The following is a 12,543-nucleotide window of genomic DNA, read 5'->3' as shown; positions in this document are numbered from 1 at the left end:
GCAGTCAGTGCTCTCCAGCACCTAGAAATGTATCTTAAGGAAGTCATTCATCTTCATAGTGGGAAGAGGAAAAAACCTTCCTTTGTTGATGCTTCATTACTTACAAGGAGGTGACCCCCAGGAGAGGAGGTAATCACTTAATTACTTCAACAAAGTTGGTAAATCTTCCTGAGAAGCTGCTGAGAGTAGCCTGTGGGGAAGGCAGAAGTTGCTGTTTGCCTCTGGAAGGGCAAACACCCACAGCGACTCAAGTCAGGTAACAGATGGGGAAGGAGCTAGGAGGATAATCTCAGGTGTTAGCCAAGCATGCGCCTGAAGAGCTCCTGGTGCTGTGGAAGACAGTTAAGTCCCTAAAACGGGAGACACAGGTTCAGACAAGGAGGATGTCTCCAGAGGAGGGCAGACCTCACAGTGATGACCCCCTGCCTTCTGGGCCGCAGGTGTGGCCATCAAAAGGACAAAAACATGGCAGCACAGAAAGGCTCCTGGTGCCCAGGATGTGGCTCAACTGGTAGAGTGCTTGCCTAGCTTGCATGAAGCCCTGGGTTCTATCGCCATCATAAAACTGGGCAAGGTGTTGCATGTCCATAATCACAGCACTGGGGAAGTGGGGGCAGGAGGGTCAGAAGTTCGAGGTCATCCTTTGCTACACAGTAAGATTGAGGCTAGCCAGGGTGGGCTACATGAGATACTGTCTCAAAAAAAAAAATGTTTCTTTTTCCTTATTTCATGTATTCATTTGTTGTTTGTGGTGGTGGTGGGGTTTGTGTGTGTGTGTGTGTGTGTGTACTCATGCATGTGCACGCGCTGGCCTATGTGTGGAGGTCAGAGAACAATCTGTGGGAGTCCTTCCATCATGTGGGTCCCAAGGATTAAATTCAGGCTATCAGGCTTGGCATTGGGTGCCTTTACCCTTTCACCTATTTCCCCGACTCCATAAAATGAGTATTTTATACATATACAATGTTTAGGAACATTGATTATTAGCCAACCAGGGACCCAGGAGTCAATTGCTACTGCTTGCTGAGTCCTCCCTATCCAGTTAGTCCTCAGAAGGGCCTGCTGGCCCTGGCCATCTGAAGGTGACGGAGGCCGAGCCCTGGCGCTGCTGCTGCGGCATGGTCACAACAAAGGCAGGACTTCTAGCCTTCTCTGGGGCTCCATATGGTGAGGCCACCAGAGGAAACCCCCAAATGCAGGATGAGATAGGAGACAAACCAACCCACGCACAGCATCTGGGAGAAAGCGAACAGCAGGTGGCCTCCAGGGTCTGAGGCAGATGGGGCAGGAACAAGGTGAGCCTCCCCAGGGGACTGTCACCACAGCCTCAGACAACAAGCAGACAGGTGAGAAACACACCCATTGCTGGCATCCTGCAGGTGAAGCTGGAGGAAAAAACAGGAGATTAATGGGCCTCGTTCTGAGCCAGGGCGCCAGGCACTCTGAGCCTCCTATTGCTACCCATTACCTAGATAGTGTTGGTAAATTTCTTCTTCCCATCGTGAGACTTACTCTTCCCATCTGCAAAGTAGAAGGAATGAACCAGAGAGCCCTCCTAAGGGTCCCCTTCTTGGTAAAGCTAGTGTTCCCTATCAATGGCTTCTCTGTGAGGGGATTTAGATGTATCGATGGTGTCTGTGGTTGATTGGTGATGTCTGCTCTGGCTGAAGCCTAAGAGAGTCAGGTTCTCTCACCATAACCAAGCTTCTGAAACACAATCAACATTCGTGGTAGATTTGGCCAATTGGCCTTCAGGAAAATTCTGCTTAAAGCTTTTAGCCAAATGAAAGAGAAAAATGAATAAGTAGAGGAATAAATGGGGGGCTGGAGAGATGGCTCATTGGTTAAGAGCATTTGCTGCTCTTGCAGAGGACCTACGTTGGGCTCCCAGCACCCACGTCAGGTGGCTCACAACTGCCCATAACTGCAGCTCCAAGGGATCCAATGCCTTCTTTGGCTTCTGTGAGTACTAGATTCTCATACACAACCCTCCATACAGATACCCACACAAATGCATATTTAAAAAGATTAAGAAAGAAAGAAATTGGAACCAAAGGGATTACTCAGTGTTTGTGAGTGCTTGCTGCTTTATCATGAGGATCAGAGATCTGATTCTAGCACCCATGTGGGTAGCTCACAAATGCTTGTAACTCCAGACTCGAGAGATCTAACACGCCTTCTGGCCTCCATAGCTGTCTCTCTCTCTCTCTCTCTCTCTCTCTCTCTCTCTCTCTCTCTCTCTCTCACACACACACACACACACACACACACGCAAGCACGCATACATTCACACACACACAAACATGCACACACACACGCATGCGCGCGTGCACATACACACACATACACACACACAAATACATCTCTAAATCTTAAGCAATAAACTACTGTGTGAATGACCGGTCGAGGCCCTAGGTACCTGTTAGTCACCACTGCTGTTTAAATACACGGGGTAACTATTGCTCATGCTGAGTGAAATTCTCAGGTTCAGCACCTTTCAAATTGTCCTGGGAAACCAAGCCTGCAGAAGACTACAGACAATAGCTGGCCATCTGGATGAAGCCTTCTAGTGCTGAACCAGGAATTGAGTCACCTTCTGCCAGGGGCGTCCTTGTGAGCCTCCTGAATCACGACTGCATCCTGCGAATGTTTTAGCATGAGATTGAGGACAGTAGGCCAGACTGGTGTCCATGCCTGTTCCAGATCAAGTGGGGTGGGTCATGCGTCCTCTCTCGGGTGGAGAGAAATTCCAGGAGGGGGTACCTCAGGCTGGGGAGCAGCTGGGGGCTCGGTTTCTCCCTGGACTATGCCCATCTCCAGGAGTCCTAACCCCCAGCACCTCTGAATGTGACCTTATTTGGAAGTGGGTTGCTGCAGATGTCATAAGTCAAGATGAAGTCATGCTGGGTGGGGAGGAAGCTTTATAAGAAGAGGAAGCTGCAACATGGTACAGAGGGAGAATGCTTTGACCGTGAAGGCAGAAGCGGGTGAGGTTTCTGTTCAAGCCAGGCCATATCAAGCAGAGGCCTGGGACAGACCCTTCCAGGGAAGGAATTATGCCACAGACACATGGAGGTCAAGCTTCCAGTGTCTGTAACAAGGGCTTTCTGTTGTTTAGGGTGTCCTCACACCCCAGCCCAAAGCCGTTTGTGAGAGGAACAAGAAGAAAGTTCTAGGGATGAGGACGGGTGTCCTTGTCCTGGGGATGAGTCGAGGTGACCTAAGTCTCAGGGGCCTGGATGGATGGAAATGAACAGGTGAATCTGGTTTCTTACCTGGATGCCTGGGCATGGGGACCACTTTGTGGAAATAGACCTGTATCTGACCAGAGCAAGGTACCAACACAGACTTGAAGGGGATGGGAAGGGGACCAGGAAAAGATGAGTGTGTGACCGACCCTGCCCTAGGTGGAGTTCTTCTCATTGTTCATCTCCTCTTCCTCCAAGTATCACATGTGCAGGCCCCGTCTCTCTCCCCATCTCTCCCATCTTCCCTATCTCCCCGTCCTCCCTCACCTCCTCCTTCTCCTCCTTCATCTCCCCCATTTCCCCCACCTCCCCCATCTCCCCCACCTCCCCCATTTCTCCCATCTTCCCATCTCCCAACTCCCCTCATCTCCCCTCATCTCCCCCATCTCTCTGTGCCCCTTTTGATTCAGGGTCTCATGTATCTCAGGATGACCTAGAACCCCTATCCTTACACTTCCCCTTCTGAGTGCTGGAAGGCGGTCCTGGGGGTTGAACCCACAGCTTTATGTGTGCAAGGCGAGCAGTCTACCAACTAAGCGACATGTGCAACCCCTGCTGTGACCTCTTTGTCTCTTGATGTGCTTTGACCCCAAGTGGTCTTGGGCTGTGGCTCTAGCGACCTGAAGTCAAACTATGTGTCACCAGGCTTCATGTGACTACCTCAACTTCCTCCCCAATTCCTGGTCTAAGTGAATAGAGCAAGGATGGCAAAAAAACAAACAAACAAACAAACAAAAACCCTCAGCTTTTTCCATTGTCAGCTATGAAATATCAGATCTCAAATTCTCCCACCATCCTCATGATTTTTTTTAATAAGAACATTTACTTTATTCATTTTTATTTTAATTTTTTTTTGAGACAAGGACTCATGTAGCCCAGGGTGGACTCAATCTCACATCAAGGATGACCCCAGATTCTTGATCATCCCATCTCTGCCTCCCAAGTGCTAAAATGACAGATGTGCATGCCTCCATGCCCTGGTTGCATGCTGCTAGGGATTGAATCCCAAGTCTCCAAATCTCTTTTTTCATCTTTTTTAATTAATTTTTAATTTATTTTTATTTATTTATTTGTTTGTTTTTGGAGACAGGGTTTCCCATTAGCTATGGAGCCAGTTCTAAAACTCACTCTATAGACCAGGCTAGCCAAAGATCTCACAGAGATCGTTTGGCCTCTGCCTCCTGAGTGCTGGGATTCAAGGCATGTGCTACCACTCCCTAGCGAGTCCCAAATCTCACAAGTGCTATGTAAGCCCTCTCCTGACTGAGTTACATCCCAAGTCAATCTTTTTTTTTTCTTGTTTTTGAAAGACGAATTAGAAAATAAAACATCGACATTAAAATAAGGCGAGCTGTGACGGTTGTCCTGAGAGCAGGTGTGAAGCCAGATTGGTCCACTTCAAGCTATTTAACCTCACTTTGCCTTAGTTTCCTCGTCTGTACAATGGACATATTTTTTGTTGAGTTCTTGTAGGGATTAATATAAATGAATGATTATATGAAAATTAATTGCAAAACTGGCTTGTGGTTGTCACTATGCCAGTCTGAGTTAGTACTACTAACAAAAGGGCCCAATGCAGTGTCATCTCAACCCTTGAGAGGTAAAGCCGGTAGACCCTGAGTTTGGTGCCACTCGTGTTAGTGACTTTTCCTATTGCTGTGACAAACTACCTCACCAAGGAAGCTCAAGGATGGAAGGGTTAATTTGGTCCACATCTCAGAGTCCATCGAGAGAGCCCAGTTTGCTTTTTCCTTTTTATTCAGTCCACATTTTAGCCCGTGGGAGGGGGTTCCCACATTCACGGCCAGTCTCCCCTGCTCACCTGGTCTCTGAATTCAGAAACTCCCTCACAGACAAGCCCAGAGGACGGTCTCTTAGGTAATTCTAGGTACTCTTAAAGTTGACAATCAAGATTAACTCTCTCACACGCATGCACGGACACACACACTCACACATACACACACACACCCTGCACACACACATATAGGAGTGATATATCTCCAACCTCTCTCTTTCTCTTGCACATACACACAAAGAGAGAGAGACATCTCCAACCTCCCCCCCCATGCACATACACACACACACCATGCACACACATAAAGAGAAGATAAGTATATCTCCAATCTCTCTCTCTCTCTCTCTCTCTCTCTCTCTCTCTCTCTCTCTCTCTCTGCCATTGTCAGCAATTTGTTGGTCTGACCTCACAATGTCTTAGCTCAGGTAGAGGAAGCCAGATCTGGGGAATGTATCTCAGTGGTAGACTACTTGCCCAGCATGGGCAAGGCCCTTCGTTCAATCCCCAACACTGTAAAATTAAGAAAACGTATAAAGGAATAAAAGGCGGGCATGCACAAGGCTGGGTTGCAGCAAGGAAGAAGTGGTTACTGTATATATTAAGATAGCTCTTTGCCGGGTCTGCCCAGCTTGTAGTGACTCACCTCCAGAGGACAGTCACCACCAAGCCTACTTGCGTAATGTAACTAGCTCAGACACCGGCTGGAGTGGGCATTGGCTCCAAGCAGGGCCAAGCGAATCCTTCCCTTGGAACTGGGCCCAAAGTACCCTAGGTCAGTTTGGACTCCTCTGTAGAATGCCAAGGCCACATTGCCGGGAAGGCCAGTCTGACAGGGAGACAAAAGGAAGGTCCCAGGATCTTTGGTTCTGGCCACTGAGGCTCTGTGAGACACCTCAGCACCTTGTAAGCCACGCCTTCTCTTTGTTAAAGCTGCTCCGATTGGTTTCTGTTGTGAGTGCCACTAGCTCTCGGACTTGCCTTCGCCTTGGTTTTGGACATTGTCCTGCATCCAGAGGCAAGGCTCCTCAGAGCTACAAGAAAACGCTCACTCTTTCTCCTCTCCCTGGGCGTGTGGGTCAGCACCACGTTCATGAAAGTGAAGGCGAGCAGGGCTTGAGCCCCCACACGCATTTGTTAAGCGCTGACTTCCGCCTAAGTCTTGTTCTGAGCTCCTAACCACATTGTTTCTTGTCACAAGAGCCTGGTTCCAGAGACATGAAAAGACTGGCTAGTGCTATCCAGCTAAGGGTGGAGAGAGAACTGGGCTTTGCTGCCGTCCTAAGTTCTTGCACTCCATGTCTCCTAGATGGACTCCCTCCACTCTCTTGAATGCCTAAACTTTTTTTCCTGAAGCAGCCCACGCTGGCCTCAAATATCCTATATAGCTGAGGTTGATCTTGAACTCCTGATCTACCCGCATTCTCTTCCTGAATGCTTAGATTATAGACATGTGCTTCTATACCAGCTTTGCAAATACTTGGAAATCAAGCCTACAGCTTCACATATGGTAGGCAAACTAACCAAGTGATATCTCCAATCTTTGACTCAGCTGCTGCTTCTGCTGCTGCTCCTCCTCCTCTTCCTCCGTCTCCTTCTTCTTCCTCTTCATTTGTGTTGTGGGTTTTCTGTGTAGTCCTGGCTGTCCTGGAATTCAATACGTAGACCAGGTTGACCTTGAACTCACAGATCCACCTGCCTCTACCTCTGGAGTGCTCCACTACCTCCCGAGTGCTCCACCACCACCCAGTGCCTCAGTTTCTTCCTATGCAGAATGAGTTAGCGTTGGTACCCTTGCTCATCCAAAGACTGTTTGGAAGGGTCAATAAAGGAGTGGGGCTGAGTTTGGAGAATGGAACACTCTCAAAAGACAAATCATAGCCCTCAAACCTCCCTTTCATTCCCTCTTAGCAACTGACTCAGAGCCTATGGAGGCGGAAGGAAAGGAGGTCACACACTAATTGGTCAGTTTGAGCAGCGTCATAGAGGAGGCTGGTGTGGGAGAGAGATTTAATTAATATGAGACATGCACAGGCTTTTCTTTTTTCCTTTCTTTTTTTAAATTTTTTTTATTTTATCTTATTTGAGACAGGGTTTCTTTATATAACAGCCCTGGAACTCACTCTGTAGACCAGGCTGCCTTGAACTCATGAAGATCTGCCTGCCTCTGCCTCCTAAGTTTTGAGATTGAGAGCATGTGCCACCACTTCCCGGGCAGGTTTTACTTTAAAGAATAAAATAAAAGATCCATGTTTTTCTACTCTGTGTCTGGGCCAGGTAGATAGCTATGCCTGGGGCTGGAAAGATGACTCAGCAATTAAGAGTACTGGCTGTTCTCCCAGAGGACCCTGGTTCAATTCCCAGCACCCACATGGCGGCTCACAACTGTCTATATCTCCAGGGAATCAAAACACCAATGCACACAAAATAAAAATAAATAAATCATTAAAAAGAAAAAAGAATTACCGGTAATGGTAGCTCAAGGCTTTAATCCCAGTGCTTGGGACAGAGGCAGGTGGGTCTCTGTGAGTTCCAGGACAGCCTAGTATATATAAGGAATTCCAGGATGGCCAGAGCTACATAATGAGACTCTGTCTCAAAAAAAAAAAAAAAAATTAAAAAGCAACAGTGCCTGATGTTTGTATCTGTGTTCCTGAAATACCCGAGGAGTAAAGAAATAGAGCTTGGTGGTGGTGGCGCACGCCTTTAGTGCCAGCACTCATGAGGCAGAGGCAGGTAGATCTGTGTGGGTTCGGGGCCAGCCTGGTCTACAGAGCGAGTTCCAGGATAGGCTTCAAAGCTACACGGAGAAACCTTGCCTTGAAAAAAAAAAACTAAAAATAAATAAATAAATAAATGTAGAGTAAAGACAAGGACAAGAAAAAGGAGGGAAAGAGAGATGAAAAAGGAGGGTGAGAGAGAGGAGTGTTAGGATTCCAGCCCATACTGACTCTGTCCTGTCAAACAGCAGGGAGGGATCTCATCTACCAATAGACGAGGCAGTATCCAGAAGCACTGACAACACAGGAACCAGCAAGATCCATCGCGATCATTATTCTGAGCCAAAGAGGGTGTAGCTGTTGATTCTGTCTGTATCGGACCTTTGAGAAATAGGAGTCCCATCTGTAGTGATGGAAGGCGGAGCAAGGATTGCTTGGGTCAGCTGCACAGGGCCAGAGAAGCTTCCCTGGGCTGTGGGGCTCTCGGTATCTGTGCTTCAGCTGAGGTCATGGTCACGTGGCTGGGGAGCCACCCAAACTCAACCTGCTCTTTCAAAGTAGTGTGGTTTATCGCATGTCAAATTATGCTTCAAGGGCTGAGGGTGTGAACCCCTGGGCTTGAGCCATGGAGCCAAGAGCAAAACAAGCAAAGCCCTTCAGTAGCATCACATCTACTTTTCTACTCTTTTAATTTTATTTTTAATTATGTGTGTGAGTGCGTGTGTGTGCGTGCGTGTATGTGCAAGTGCACATGAGTGCAGGTGCCCTCAGAGATCAGAGGCATTCAGATCCCCTTGGAGCTGGAGTTGAAGACAGTTGTGGGTCGCTGATGTGCGCTCTGGAATTTGAACTCAGGTCTTCTGCAAAAGTAGCACCAGCTCTTGACCCCTGAGCCATCTCTCCAGCCCCTCTATTTTCCATTGTATTCATTCCTTTTTGGGGGGAATACAATCTCTCTACAAAGCATAGACTAGCTTTGTACCTGAAACTCCCCCACCTCAGCCTCCGAAGGGTTGGGATTATAGGTATGTGCCACCAAGCCTGACTGAAAAACATGGATTGAAAAGAAGCACACAACACCCTGTAGCTGACCATACTGTCACATTCCTGTAATCCCAACACGGAGGAGGCTGAGGGAGGAGTATTAGTGTTACTTTGAGGACATTCTAAGATTCATAGTTCAAGGGCAGCCTTGGTTATATTCAGAGGCCTTATCTCAAGCCAATAAACACAGGCACCAAATAAATACCAAGATGTATTTTTATGTGTATGTGTGTGTGTGAACCAGTCTATCTATTGATTGTGCGAAATGTAAATTCCAAAGCCACACTCAATCCTCTGTCATACTTTTTTTTCCTTTAAGTCCACAGACGTCAGTGTATGGTGCAACGAGAGAGAAAGGGGATGGATGGTACTTTGTGTTCTCTCCTTGGCCTCTTGGTCCCCTGAAACCTGAGAAGGTGCGGAGGGACACAGTAGAGTCAACATTCAGTTCACAGTCACGGTCACAGGTCGATACATATGAAATCATGTTCCCACCCCTTCCTGTCTTCGCTGCCCACTAATGTCGCCTTGAAAATGACAGGAGCCTTCCACAGCAGCCCAGAAGAAGGTGGGGGAGGGGGAGGAGGAGATCCAGGCTCCAGGAAGCAAATGGACCTCCTCTATACTGCGAGAGTAAATAGGTGCATTTTATTATCTGATTAAATTAAAATGCCACAGGCACAGAGTGTATGTTCTGTTAAGTGGGAGTCTGATGCCTGTGAGAAGTGAGGTTCTGGAATGCTCTGCAGGCTGATGCAATTTCAACGAGAAAGCTGAGCTTTCAGAGAATTCTACCAAACCCAGAGCACTGTGGATAGTGAGGAAATTGGAACCCGCTTTGAGACACACATTTCATTGCTTACTTACATTCAACCTCTGATCTTTGTTGTGCACATGGCTTGTTGCTATTAAACAGGGACCCAAACCATGACGACATTCATACTGCACATTATAGCATCCTATGGGTTCCCGCATTCATTGATAGGCAGATAAATTTGACGGTGAAGCCCTCTGCTCCCAGTTCCTCTGTGTGGCTTCTTCAGTGTGAGCGTGAGTCCTCCATCCTGTGACCCACAAAATGGCTGAACAGAAGTTTGGCACGGGGCAGGTGGCCACCATGGACTGAGAGGAAAGGGAAAACTTCCCTTTAACCTTAGGAGCAATCTCCACCCCGACCCCCATCAGGTGACATTTAGAAATATCTGGAGATCTTCTTCTTTGTCATGACTTGGGGGTGCTGGTAGTATTCAAGAGGTGGAGGCCATGGGTACAGTGGAACAGGGCAGTGGCCTGCCTGTCACAAAGAAAGATCTGTCCCAAATGTTCAGAATGGTCAGAATCTGCATTAGCCCCATGGAGACACTATGTCTAGAAGGTGCACACCCCAGGTAGAGGAAGAAATCCAGATAGATTGATTTAATTAATTGGGCTAGGTGACAAGGACATTCTAAGAACTGTGTCAATATGACTTCTAAGACAAAAACAGGGATGAGGAGGGTTTGAAAATGACACACTGAGTAAAGACACTTGCCACCAAGTTTAATGACCTGAGTTTGAGCTCCAGAAACTGCATGGTAGCATGCATGTGTCCATATACACATGTAAGCAAAATGTAAAAAATAAAACAAAACAGTCCCTGCAGAGATGGCTGCTCTTCCAGAGGTCCTGGGTTCAATTCCCAGCAACCACGGGATGGCTCACAGCCATCTGTAATGAGATCTGGTGCCCTCTTCTGGCCTGCAGGGATACATGCAGGCAGAACAATGTATACATTAATAAGTAAATCTTAAAGAAAAAAAAAGACAAAACAATGAAGAGGAATGAGAAACAGGTAGTTCTTATTGAAAATGCCATGAACTTGACCTGGGGTCCCATGGAGTTTCTGTAACCCTGGAGGAAGGTGCTGTGACCACCCCACTTCCCACTTTATGCCACTTTATGGTCCATCAACCAAGGACACTCAGAGCAGGATTCAGGAAGAGCAAGGATTTGTTTTCCTTTTGGAAGAACTCTCTCTCTCTGTCTCTCTCTGTGTCTCTCTCTCACCTTGAATTCACAGAGATCCACCTGTCTCTGCCTTCTGAGTGCTGGGATTAAAGGTGTGCGCCACCACTGCCCAGCGGAAGACTCCTTTCAAAGGATGGCCCTTTGGGTCTGGTTTCTCTGCATAACTGTGGACTTGATGGGGCAGCATGCTGAGTTACAATTATGACACCTGACAAAGTTCCTGGCACTCAAGTGAGCTGTAAGAAATGAGTGTCTAGGGATAGGCATCCAGCTCAGCCTTCATGTAGTCCCAGGTTTGATTCCCAGCATCATGGGAGCTGGCATGGTGACACACAGCTGCAGTCCCAGCACTTGGGAGATGGAGAAAGGACCAGGAGTTCAAAACCACCCTCCGCTACTCAGTGAGTTTGAGGCCAGACTAGGATGTGAGACCTTGTCTCAAAAAGGAAAACCCAGCTAAAATAGGAATCTAATGAGATCAAATGAATGAATGAATGAATGAAAGAGGCCAGCCTAACATAGTGACTAGAAGATGGATGAAGCAGTGAGAGACCCGTCTGTCTTATAGATAACTCCTGGACACTGGCTTTAGGCCAGGCCCTAAAGAGGCAGGCAGCCATGTGCTAGGCTGACCTCAACTAACTCATGTCACTCTGCAGGAACTTTACAAGCTGGTTGTCAAACAGCTATTTAAGAGGATTATGTAGGGGACTGGAGCAAGGGATCAGCAGTTAAAACACTTTTCTTCCAGAAGACCTGAGTTTGATTCCCAGCATTCACACGGTGTCTCACAACTGTCTGTAGCTACTGTCTAAAGGGATCACACACCCTCTTCTGGCCGTCATCGGTACTGCATACATGTGGTGTACAGACACACATGCCTGAGAAACACCCATGCAAATACTAAAGGGTTACCAAGATGGATCAGCGCTTGCCACTGAGTCTGATGACCTGAGTTCATCCCCCAGAGTCCACATAATGAAAGGAGAAAAATGTCTCACACAAATGCCTCTGACCTCTCTACAGTGCACCATGGCACACACGCAGCCACGATACACGCACCCCCCCCACGCAAAATACACGTAATAAAAGATTATGTTCTATAAATCAAAAATGTCATTTTCTTTTTATATGTATTCTTATTTTTTTTTAAATTATGTGTTTGCATGTGTTGGGGATATGTGCATATTGGTACGGGTAACCTTAGAGACCAAAGGCATCAGATATCTTTGAAACTGGAGTTATCAGTGCTTGTAAACTTTCTGATGTGGGTGCTGGGGAAGGAAGTCTCATCCTGAGCGAGAACACTATGTGCTCTTAACTGCCAAGCCATTCCTGAAGCCCCAAATGGCTATATTCATTTTGTTTGCTCCTATTAGCTGAGATTCCAGCCCCGTACCATCGTACCTGGCTCTGGAGTGCATCTCTACTGAACTTCCTGTTCAGCAATGAACTCAATAGCTCCTAATGAGTCTCAGTGGGAGTATTTACACCAGGGGAGTTGGCAAGCTGTGAACCAGGGCTTTCTTTTATTTCAGCAAGCTGACTTGTTTTAAGCACGTAGCACTGGGTGCAAAGGCAAGTCTTTCCAGAAGGAACCCTGCTTGCCTGGTCTGTATCTGGATTTACATGTCATTTCATGAGCGACCCAAAGGCCAAGCAGAGATTTGACACTGGACCTGACTCTGAGATTCATCAAAGTCTTCAGCAGAGTGGATGATGCACATACGTC

This window comes from Chionomys nivalis, chromosome 21 (genome assembly GCF_950005125.1).
Source record: "Chionomys nivalis chromosome 21, mChiNiv1.1, whole genome shotgun sequence".
Classification (NCBI taxonomy): Eukaryota; Metazoa; Chordata; class Mammalia; order Rodentia; family Cricetidae; genus Chionomys; species Chionomys nivalis.
Note: the sequence above shows the minus strand (reverse complement) of the source record.